This window comes from Varroa jacobsoni, unplaced genomic scaffold (genome assembly GCF_002532875.2).
Source record: "Varroa jacobsoni isolate VJ856 unplaced genomic scaffold, vjacob_1.0 scaffold_126, whole genome shotgun sequence".
NCBI lineage: Eukaryota > Metazoa > Arthropoda > Arachnida > Mesostigmata > Varroidae > Varroa > Varroa jacobsoni.
In genome coordinates this window covers 218,640-230,123 of record NW_019213028.1, presented here as the reverse complement: position 1 = coordinate 230,123, position 11,484 = coordinate 218,640, and the positions used below count along the sequence as shown (strand labels likewise).

Sequence of the window (11,484 nt, the reverse complement as noted above, 5' to 3'; positions counted from 1 at the left end):
AAGCTAGTTCAACAGCATAGTAATGTTTTTGGCCATCTGCATGTACGCAATTTTGTGCAAAACGGCACGTAAAGGATTTGAGGGTATAACCGAGTTGCGGTGGAACGCTTTGTCACCGAATCGTTTTCAGTGAGGAGCCTTCTATATGGCTTAAATTACCAAAGCTGACTTATTTCGTAACTTATTTATCGGGACCAAAAATGAGGCCTTGAAGTTTCTTCTTTCGTTTAGGAAAGCTAAAAAAGACTTATAGATTGATATTTCTCTGCCGCATGTAGTTGGAAGGTTTATGGAAAGGTTTGAGTTCGATAATTAAAAACCAGCATTGTTTTTTTAGACATCTTTATGCGAAATAAGTGGTTCAAGCAATGAATTACAGTTTGGCCCGACTTCGCCGTAAAGAATTCTCTATATACGCACTCACCCAACACTTTAACTCATGACACATAGTTTTGGGACAGACGATTTCTTTCGTAGCAGAAAAGCACTAATCGCCATATGAAAAATTTAGAAAAAATTCTGTATTTATGCGTGTACGACAGTTGTTTTTCTGCATCCCATGTGACGTTATTCATTAATGAAAAACATTAATGGCGACGGCGTACAAAGCTCATACGGACGCGCGTGATTTGCATCGGGCGTATAATGAAATATCGTTGTGAAAATATCTATTCCCAAGATCATTCCTGTGCGATTCCTCGTCACGTTTGTCAGTCCGGATCCTAAAGAGAAGCACAATACAATAGGTGATTTAACAACGACTAACAAACAAATTGATTGAAATGAAATAACTAAATTACTTTACCTACTACTCTATATAAAACCACCGATCCGCCATTAACGACCAAAATTCAATATTGTTCGCTTCATCTGTAAACACTAAAGAGTAGCTGTTATTACGTTTCTACACAAGAATAGGTGATGTATGAGCAATTCGAGTGTCACTCACGTGTGTCTTTTGAATTTCTAATTAAAACCGAAGAAAAAACTATATGTATGTAAGCCGTATTGAATCTTATGGATGAATCTGATATGCAAAACTATGCATCCGTTTACCCTCTTAGGCCTTTACAGCTTAATGCTAATTTCCTATCGCCATTCGATTGTATAAAACAGCAGCTACCCAGAGGCGACGACGTTATACGATGTTTGGTCATACCTGCAACAAGTGATGCCAATGTGGACATGATGTATCGACTCTAATATTCATTTGTAATAATATGAGGTAAAAAATGATACGGATATAAATTGCCAGTGAATTTTTTCTATCTCAACAAAATACGTAGTTGTAAGTCGATCTGGGTCGATGGTAGTTTACAGTTTAGAACATTATAAGTAACTGAAATTAATTGTCAGGTTCTCTAAGGATGACCAAAGGAGCTAAGATCAGTTTGAATACCATATGTTGTATACACAATGTGTATTTTCTAACGAAGCGCGTCCTCTATGTGGTGAGCAAGTAGCTTTGACGATTTCGTATGTGCAAAATCGCCTTTATCTTTTTCAGGACTAGTTATTGACTTTCGAGAAAAAAATGGTTCATTAATTGTTAGAGAAATGTACATCGGAAGTTTAGAACGTGGTACTAGTTGATGTAATCACACGGCTTCACGTTGTTTCAATTAACAGTCAGTTGCCAAGTCTCATTTTTTAAAATTCACGGCTTTGCCTGTATGCGAACTTTATTATCTCAGTCTACTCCCGTTTTTTAAAGAGTTCGCGTATTTCTATTTGTTATCAATTCTTGCATGGAAGGTCAAAGACCATAGAAGTTGCCTTGTTTTTCCGAAGTGAATTTTTTCTTCCCTTTTATTTGACACTTTATTCTAACGTTTTGAGGTCGTTACTCCCTTTCCCTTTCGTCTGCTTCTTCTACGACAAACATCTACATGCTTTGTACACGCTATGAAATCAATGTGAATTTGCCATGGCCGGGACTACATCCAGAAATTGAATCAAGCACCGTCTTCTGTTCGGGGGATGTCGATGCTCTACTGGCCGGTAGTATTCCGCCGATGCCCAGTTTTCCGCCGACGACAAACGTTCGACGATACAATTGTTCCTACTGTGACTACTCGTCGGTATTTCGCTCGAACCTCGATAAGCATATCCGTAAGCATACGGGCGATAAACCGTTCAAGTGTGCCATCAGTGGCTGTGTCTTCCGAACGGCAAACAAAAGTAATCTCAATCAACACCACAAAGCTGTACACGGGATCGTATCATTACGAAGGTAGAAACCAGACACTGAGAGAAAGAGCACAAAACGGGATGGGCGCGAGAGAGGAAATTGCGAATGGATGAATCGAAAGAAGGACGGGCGCGAAAAAAGAATACGCGCTCAAAACCGCGCGAGAGCCGACCGCGTATAGAGTCCTATAGTCGAGAAAACGAAACATCAAGACGTGTGTATATTTATTTGTAGATGAAACATTGCAATCGGCATTAAAAACGTAAGGCATGCGTGGTGGAAAGCTGAGTAACTGACACATAAGAAAAAATATTGCAGAACAAAATCGTAGCGCGTTGATTTTCTAATAGCACTTAACCGATGATGACTGGATGAGAAGCAGTTTTGAGTGCCTACAGATGTCCAATCTTCTTCTTGGTAGGTGATTTCATGAATTAATGAGAGGTGGGGATACTATACAAAAACGCGCTTAAAGCAGCCGTGGGGTTCCTGGTTATGATCATTTTCACGTCTATTTTTGAGTTAATTTGTTTTTCTGGACTTGATACAACGAAATACGTATTTGTAAAGTGTATGTATACCCTTGGTGAACCTAGTGTACTTTTATTGTCTTATTATCTCCGGTTAGTCATGGCATACTTTAACAGTTCCGATCCAGGCTATTAAAACACGCTACAGGATCTTGGAATTAGCAATAACTGTACGATGTGCTTCTTAACGAAATAAGGAACTTTATGTGGCCCAAAATCCAAGGCTTCGCTTGCACGTGATATACAACATTACCTTGATGGCATGGTTTGTATACTGTTTAGGATGCTGTCCTATTCCGCTGGCTTTGGTCAATAAGTTGTTTAAAGGACATTGAATCGGGTTTGAGACAGTGAAATTGAAAATTAACTTGGGTAGTATAATAACAGCTATACAGAAGTTGCAGAAATTCGTCAAGGACTTCAATTTTTTTTACCTTGGTTAAAAATATTGCAATCGAATAACTGTATAGCTTATGCGGACGCGACGCGACGCAACGCAACGCTAGAGAGCACTTGAATGCCTCACACGTTCTATATATGAAGATAGAGATAGAAAGGAAGCAGGGAGCAAGACGCATGCGCGGAGCAAACTCAACAATGTACAATGTATTTCCGATTTTTTCCCCGGCTTCATTATATTACCTATGTGATAGATTTAATATTTACTCATGTGTAGAAAGCGTTTTATTTTCAAATCTATGTATACTCATAGTGCATACATATTTAACAGTAATATATCATGGACGTAACGCTCGCGGCTGCATAATTTAAACGTAGAAGGACATCGAGAAAATACTCATGTATAAATTTTAGCATTCGTGCCCTGCATGTTGTTCAGGATGTTTCTAGTCAATCAGTGATCTAGTCAGATACCCGTGCTAAATATATTGTGTATCAACACATCACCAAGCTTGTACAGAGTGCACTAATACATTATACATGTGACGTAATATGAAGGGACATCTAAAAAACACCGGAATAAGTATTGATGTAAATATGAAATACACATAACTATATATGCTATATACGTTCGCACGTGCGAGGAGTATTTTATGTAAATTCGTAGAGTATATATGTATATATATATATATTAGTGGCACATCTATGGGATACAGTTTTATTTCTGTATTATTCTTGCGTGATATCTGACGGTCATCCTTGTTCAACATAACCATTAGTGATTGCGAGAACAGCTTCAATTCAGATCCTAAAGCACTCAGAGGTTTGTTCCAAAGGTTACCTTTGCAGTGATGCTAACGCCTTATTGACAGTGGCACGTGTAAGCAAATTAACAATATCATGCGAAGACTTCCTCTCTCATTATATCGTTTACTCTCGTTTAATCACGCTTCTTACATAATAACCAGATGGGTTCAAATCCGGGACATTTGCCGGCTACATGCTAATTCTAAAGTATTCTAAAGCGACCAATGGTAGTGTAGGTCAGTGCGTTACAGAAGCTTTAGCTATTCACGGTTACGTGGCAGTTTGTAAAACATGCCGATAAGTTTCTTTCTTAATATATTCACCTTTTTTTAATAACTATAATGGAATGACATCTTCACTAGACTTTCACTAGATTTTTCATATTCAGAAAAAAACTTCGGCTGCAAACTCGTTTCTAGCCACAATAGTTACATCCTATGGGTCGTGAGCACGCGAACAATATTCTCTACAATTTATCTTTGCATCGAGGATGAAACATTATTAGAAAATGAAGACAATCCGTTTCTTGATTCTTAACAGAATTAATTAAAAAATAACACCGAAAAAATCTTTCGGCCTTCTTGTCCTCAGAAACCAAGCGACTGACCATTATGACATACGACATGTACCTGATACACATCAAATCGAAAAGACACTTCCGGGCGGCATAGATCATCTTTGAAATTGGCGCTATTCTTGTTCTGTTGTGGACTTTTTCTTGTCCTATGTTGAAGTCTGGTTCTGCCAATAGCAGCCATACTGATCTGCGACATTTTGCACGGTCGATTAACAGTAACCGAGCCGTGACCGGGTAAAGTTTATAATCATGCTGACCCTTCTTTCAGTGCATAGGAATTGCATAAGGCTAAAAACGACGCATTGTTGCTCGCCTGGACGATTTTAATGGAAAAAAAATGGTCTTAGGCTGGTGCCAGGAGCAGCGGATGAACGCAGGCACGTTATGACAAACAATTTACTTAAGTTTCCCAGTTTGAAAGCGCCACTCATATATATATATATATATATATATATATATATATATATGACGATGTATTTACGCAATGTGAACTTAGTAGCGAATATAGAAGTTGTATATTGTAAGAGTATTTAGGTAGACTGTAATGAATTAATTCTGTCAGCAGGAAGCTCTAGATACAACGAAACGAAGGTAGGGCTCTATGCAAGAAATCGAATGCAAAAATTGTGACACCGCAATTCCATGTGAGCTTGCAATGCGCATTATTTACGATATTCTATAAATGATTGAAGCGGTAAAATTGGTTTCGTTAGAGAAGTGTCATAATAGAGGAACTCTAGAAATAAGCATAAGACCAATGCAAATTACTGGACATTTTTCAAAAATTATTAAGAATTACTTGCAAGTCGGCAGTTATTGTTCAAAGAATAGCTGTAACGTAAGCTAAATGTAATACGTCTATATAAAATAAATGGTACAAATTATCTCTAATTTGACACAAACGAGTGTTATTGCCCCTCTCATTAATGTTATAATTGTTTGTACGTGCATGCCTCTGTAAACTATCGATTATAGTTTCTATTGTGGTTAAGGCAGAGAATACTTGTTTTTTTGTGCACAGTCTCTAGATTTGAAAAAACGGGAAGGATTCTAGAAAACGTATTCACAGTATACGATATGTTTCGCTATAATTAGGCTTCGTTACTTATATTGTACTATATTAATCATATTAGTTATATGCCGCTATGTATAGTTCATAGCTAGGTTGCCGAAACTACTCATATTAAAATTCGAATTTTTCTGCCAAGGGATGAATGAAAGTGATAGTCGGCATCAGCAGTTCTTTAGCATCTATCACAATACGATTAAAGTCATTTTCCTCCAGCGAGGAGTGCAGTTTGCTTAATATGATGCTTGCGTGTATATATATGGCTATTTCCATTATTTGTTGATTTTTTAGCATATGTAACTTATATCAACAATGATTATATCTACCGCGCTAAATGTTCTACATTTAGTACGGCCATCAGAGGGCGATCCGTAACTGTGCGACCAGGCTAAAATTAGGTTGATATTAAATAAAATAATCATTCATTCTTGCATGTGTCAAGTTGTCTTTTTTTAATTATCAATAAGTAACAGCGACAGCCGTTACGATAATTATATTTTAGATGAGTACTGTTTTAAATGTTCGCAAATTCATTTGTTCCTGCTAAATGAGTTTGCTAATTTTTGGTGAAGTAATTTGGCGTAGATTATCACTTTACAAATCATTTACATATATCCTATCTTTTTGTAGGAAACGATGTCTATCGACGTGGATCTTCATAACGATGGATGATCAACTATTAGTCCAGATGTACGATAAATAAAGCTGCCCATGAACTTGTACGCTTACCACTGGTTTTCTATGAATTCTATTCATACTGTTGATTTGAAGCACTGACTAGGAGACTCAAAGTTAATACGAACAGCCATTTGCACGAGTAAGCCAATTTATATTATAGAATATTTATACATTTTCAATACAATGTTCGATGACACTTGTCTTGTATGTGCCTTTTGCTGTCGAGAGTCGTTAGGAGTCATTGAGGAATAGCGCAATGGCTTGGGTAGTGATTTTCTACGAGGCCCAAGATAGCTCATCTGAACAGCGTCGTTGTCCTAAAAGTAGCAAAAAAATAGGCAATTGCTGTATGTAGCCCAATTCTTTGTTCTCGAAACTCTACCGGTAGTATAATCAAGATTCCGCTGACAATCTCTTACTTTAGTTTTTGTTAAAGGTGATTAGTTAAGGTTTTTGTGAATTCTAGAAATCTCTACCTGTGAAGCTCGCTAAGACTATATATATATATATATAAATATTGAGTGTATATATGCACCCAGACACATTAATTTGGAGTTCCGAAAATCACAGGTCTTTGTCCAAGGTAAAATTATATTCCTCGGTTATATTTTATAATTACTTAGGGAAACATCATAAATAGACACGTTACCTAAGCAGGCCTACTGTAAGAGTAGGTCCACAGTCCGGTGATACGCCTTGTACGATATATAAAGTGATTGAGTTCAATTTATTTTTAAATGAAATGGAGATAGAACTCCCTGCCTTCATATATGGACTTCATTACCGCATGAATCGTTTATCTTATCTTTACGACCACTTCAACCGAATCCATAATCCGTAAGTAGTTAGTTCTCCTATAGAAAACTACAATTCAAGTGTTGTTAATCATAATTTACCGAGAGAAAAATATTCTCGATATAACTTCAGCTAGTGAAATCGATTATTGATGTCTCTTTTGTTTGTACTCGCATAATGTCCAGTTGTGCGTACTATCCATACAGGACCACATATCAAGTCATCATTTTGCCGACCGAGAAATGGACAAATAATTTCCCTTAGTCAATCAGTCGATAACTGTTGGCGCCAATTGGAATACACCATAATCTCTGCTACTACTATGCGTATATCCAGCACCGTAGTATGTACGCGCGTGGAGGGCCATTTTAGCTAGTGCGATCAAAGAGGCATTCTAACTTCCGCTCAGTGCCTATTTAGGAGAGCTGTAAAAATCTAAAGATGCCTAAGTGATTTTTATCGTTTCAGCTATTTTTCCAGCAATTTTGCATAGGCATCCTTTTTTCAGCTGTTTAAATTGAATTTCTGACATCGACTACGGCTACTCTGGCACTGGCCTCTCCAACCCGCTACGATACACGAGAGGACCTGACATTCTCTCAATTTACTTAATTTCGTCGATTTCGACTTTATAATTAGTCAGAATAAAAACACTTGCCCAAGGTGTATACAGCAAACCACACTTATAAATAATCTGGCCTGTAAAAAGAGCAACATGTTATAGCGTGTTTATAACGAGAAACTTGTTCGCTGCCATTATTCGCATGAACAACGGTAGCGACGAAAGCAGAACGGACACGCAAAAAACGCATACGTAGACAAGCGGCTACGTTATTGTGTGGGTTGATACTGACGTCGTCGTCTGTCACGTCGTTTCCAATAAGCCATAACCATTTCGATGACCATGTTAGTCAAATGATATGATCAAACAGACCGATGTGATAAAGAATGCCTTTTACTAAATTGGGTGCATGAAATCTTCTGTTGAATTAGCAGAGAGCAGTTTTCAACTGTACAGAGTTTTGATGATTCCTGGGTCGGTTCGTGCGAAAACTTCTGTTTGATAAATATTAGTTGGCTCTTTATCGGAGATTGTATTCTTCTATGTAGGCCTTTTATTGTAGTGAAAAATGGTTGCACCCCCAGTACAGTACCCTGTACGGTCATCCGATTATTATCTGCTGTACTTTTTTTCGCAAGGGAAGTCCAGGAACGCGTACTCAGCATGAAGAACATCTTTGGATAAGTAAAATTAGACAAAATACATTTCTTTTTAGAAAAAAAGCCGGACCGTTGCTACTAGCTTGATTGGAACAGCTCACACTTTCTAGTTGTACCTACATTTCGATTTTCAATAGTCATATCGTATTACTAGTTGTAAGAAAATAAATGTAAAACGATGGAAATGTTTTTTTGTTTGTCACTCTCAACCCAGGAGCTTATATTAACCTTCGTTGCTAACTTCTAACTTGACACTGTCCCAGTTATTTTGGATTTTTTAATAACTTAGTAAATAAACAAACGTTGTTTGCTGGGGAAGCTATGTCATTATATTTATATTATATACCTACATACGAAGTCCTTTATTTAATTGTCATTAAATTTTATTTTTATAAGTGTATCCTTAAAAAAAAATCATCCTCATAATAGAGATACAACGTGAGTACCAGTACCGGTTAACATATTCTTGTAATTACAGGCGATATATGTTTATATTTATAGATGGTAGCATTTCTTGGTAACAACGAGTAATTTCGGTAGTGGTCGCGTCGGCGTAACTTCAAACTCGACGGTGCGCCTGCAAATTGCTGATCACGTAGTGGTAACTTTATTTGAAAACAGCGCCGTTGGCTACCAGTTACAGCAGAGGAAGATTTGTATTATTTGACTTGCCGGTTGTGTAAGTAAAGTGAATAAAGTTAAATAAGCTTTCTATCCGATTTTACTTTTTTAGTCTCTCTCTCTCTCTTTCTCTCTCTCTCTTAGTAAATTAGAGCTTAATCGCTTCTTGCCTAGCAAAAGCAGATCTTGCTTTATACGCAATATTTAAGTAATCTCTCTTATTTTTACGCTAGCGCGGTTACATTAATGCGGTAAGTGTTAGTCACATAATATAAACGGTTCGTTTATTAACAAAATATAATTTAACTCAAACGGGATGGCCACGCTTACTTCTGTAGCAGCCCATATACCTATATCTTTGATGTGACGATCCAACTAAAGTAATATTGAAGCCTACCATCTAGAACCAGGCTACAGTCAACAGCACCTATCTGTCTACAGAAGTAAGTATCAAATGGATTATTTTTTGCCCACTACAGAAATTCGATCACGTATGGTAATTGTTTTCGGTAGGATTTTTTGACGATGAATACTTGTTTTACAAATATTTTCTTCTTCTAATGTATGAGGACCACTAATCGATAAATACAGCAGGTCTTGGAGTCGCGCTGCTGTTACAGAGTTACCTTCGGAAGGCATGTGGCTGCGGTGTTGGATCTATGTTATGCTCCAGAAGCGTCGGTCGCGTTCCAGTAGATGGCGCTGTTTACTGTTATTAGAACACTAGATCTGGAACAGCTGATCATCAGAATCTGTATATTCTGTGAGCGATGTTTACGCTATGCCGTGACATGGGCGAAAGAATGTTATTGTGTAAATAAGTCGCTAAATTATGTCAAATTTTGTTATTTGAAGTGTTTCTGTAGGTAGGCAAAACACTATGTGAACTGTGCCTACTGAAGAATACTGATGAATCACGTGCCTGATTATCACAAAAACTGTGAAATTATTTTAAGAGTGGCTTTAAAGTCAGCAGTCGAGAATATTATCTTGTTTAACTAAAGAATCAGGGTAAACAAGCCATGCATAACTATGCAATATTCTTTTGTTATGTATATCGTTGTAAGAAGCATTTGTGGGAAAACCTACTGAAAAATCTTCGAAATTGAACATTGTAGGGAGCTTCTATATAGACAAGATTAATACATAAGGGTACGTGTTTTATAGGTACAGGTGTTTCTGTTCGGTTTAACCGATTCTATTTGATTTATTATCGTGTCACCTGAAAGGGAGAATCATTTCAACTCATAACTATTATCACGCAGTTTAGACATTAACCGCTAAGCCAGTTTGGAAGAAGTTTCGAAGCGCTGATGCATAGACCGAATCGCTTATACATGATCTTATACAGTTTGACGATGTCCTTGTGGGAAAAACGGTACATCGTCTACGTTTTATTTTTTATCAAAAGATTTAAATGTTTTCCTCGAGAACTGTCGAATTTATGACATGACAACTATTTATCATCCTGCTTAACTGGTCCCTTTCGCAAAAAATAAAAAATTTTTGAGCTAATAGAGACCTTTAAAAGGACATCGTAGTAGATGTTTTTCTGCTTACTGATGTTGTATCCAATAATCAAAGGGGCGGCAAAGGGTTCACATTTTTTGGTGAACACTATGTTGCCTTCTTTGACAATAATTTCGATAATTCCGTAAAATTCAATTCAACCTTAATGGTTGCTCTTATTATGAGGTTTTTCTTATGAATGTGGCGCTGCAAAACTGCTTAGAGTAAATTAAGCACAGTTTGTTTATTGCCAGTTAGTACATATATGGCAAATTCAGATCTCCAGTTAATTTCTATGACTAATAATTTGTTTTAATTAACGAAATGTTAATTAGCAGTTCGATAGATGAGTTCAATTACGAATACACGACCGGTTGCTGAGAGTAAAAGCTACGAATACTCGATTGATGAATACTTCGATTTGAAGTTCGTTTCGCCGAATTACGTTTACAATCTAACTACGTATATCTTAGGCAACCGTAAATGTTCAGGGCACGGAACTGTTTGTGGATCGTTACAAGAATGCCTAAACTCTAGAAAAATAGCTAGCGTAGTATGAGTTCAAGGATTTGAAATAAAGGTTAAGGGGTTCTAACCAAGAGTTTCGTCTGAGCATAAAAGCTGGCCACTGCTCTGTAAAATTTATTGCAAGGTAAAAAATTGTGTGATCTTTGCTGCGAGAGTTTGGCCATTATTGACGTAATGTCTGGTACAATATTTTTTCGACACGTGCCTAAAATTTTGAAAAAAAAGCCTTTTTCACATGTTCTATAGATGCTGTTCATTGAGCTAATTGTATAATTTTATTTCAGAAGCTAAACAGAGCATCGCGAGCTGCGACAAAAATAGTCTGCAGGCCTTTCTATTAAATCATTGACACCGGAACACCGCCTCTTCAGTGATTCACTTCACCAAACGTTTTTGATACAACAACAATATAGATTTCAGCATCTGTTTCAGAATTAGGTAAACAGATGTCGCAAAAGCCCCTAAAGTTTCTCACATTAAATTTTGTAAATAAATATAACATAAAATATACACTTGAATAAAAATTGTGTTGCAAAGTGAATTTTTGTTTGTTTCTTTA

At 36.9% G+C, this 11,484-nt stretch overlaps 3 long non-coding RNA genes across 3 annotated transcripts; 2 read left to right on the top strand and 1 right to left on the bottom strand.

The window, feature by feature from the left end:
• Positions 1-325: 325 nt before the first annotated feature.
• LOC111267783 (uncharacterized) lies at positions 326-1,894 on the bottom strand. Its single transcript, XR_002684819.2, has 2 exons — positions 1,057-1,894; positions 326-722 (listed from the first exon to the last, which is right to left on the bottom strand). It is a non-coding gene; the product is annotated as an uncharacterized LOC111267783 (long non-coding RNA).
• Positions 1,895-2,620: 726 nt separating this feature from the next.
• Positions 2,621-6,301, top strand: LOC147753893 (uncharacterized). Its single transcript, XR_015313913.1, has 2 exons — positions 2,621-4,881; positions 6,204-6,301. It is a non-coding gene; the product is annotated as an uncharacterized LOC147753893 (long non-coding RNA).
• A 3,325-nt stretch (positions 6,302-9,626) lies between these two features.
• LOC111267774 (uncharacterized) lies at positions 9,627-11,466 on the top strand. Its single transcript, XR_002684814.2, has 2 exons — positions 9,627-10,040; positions 11,210-11,466. It is a non-coding gene; the product is annotated as an uncharacterized LOC111267774 (long non-coding RNA).
• The last annotated feature ends 18 nt before the right edge of the window (positions 11,467-11,484 follow it).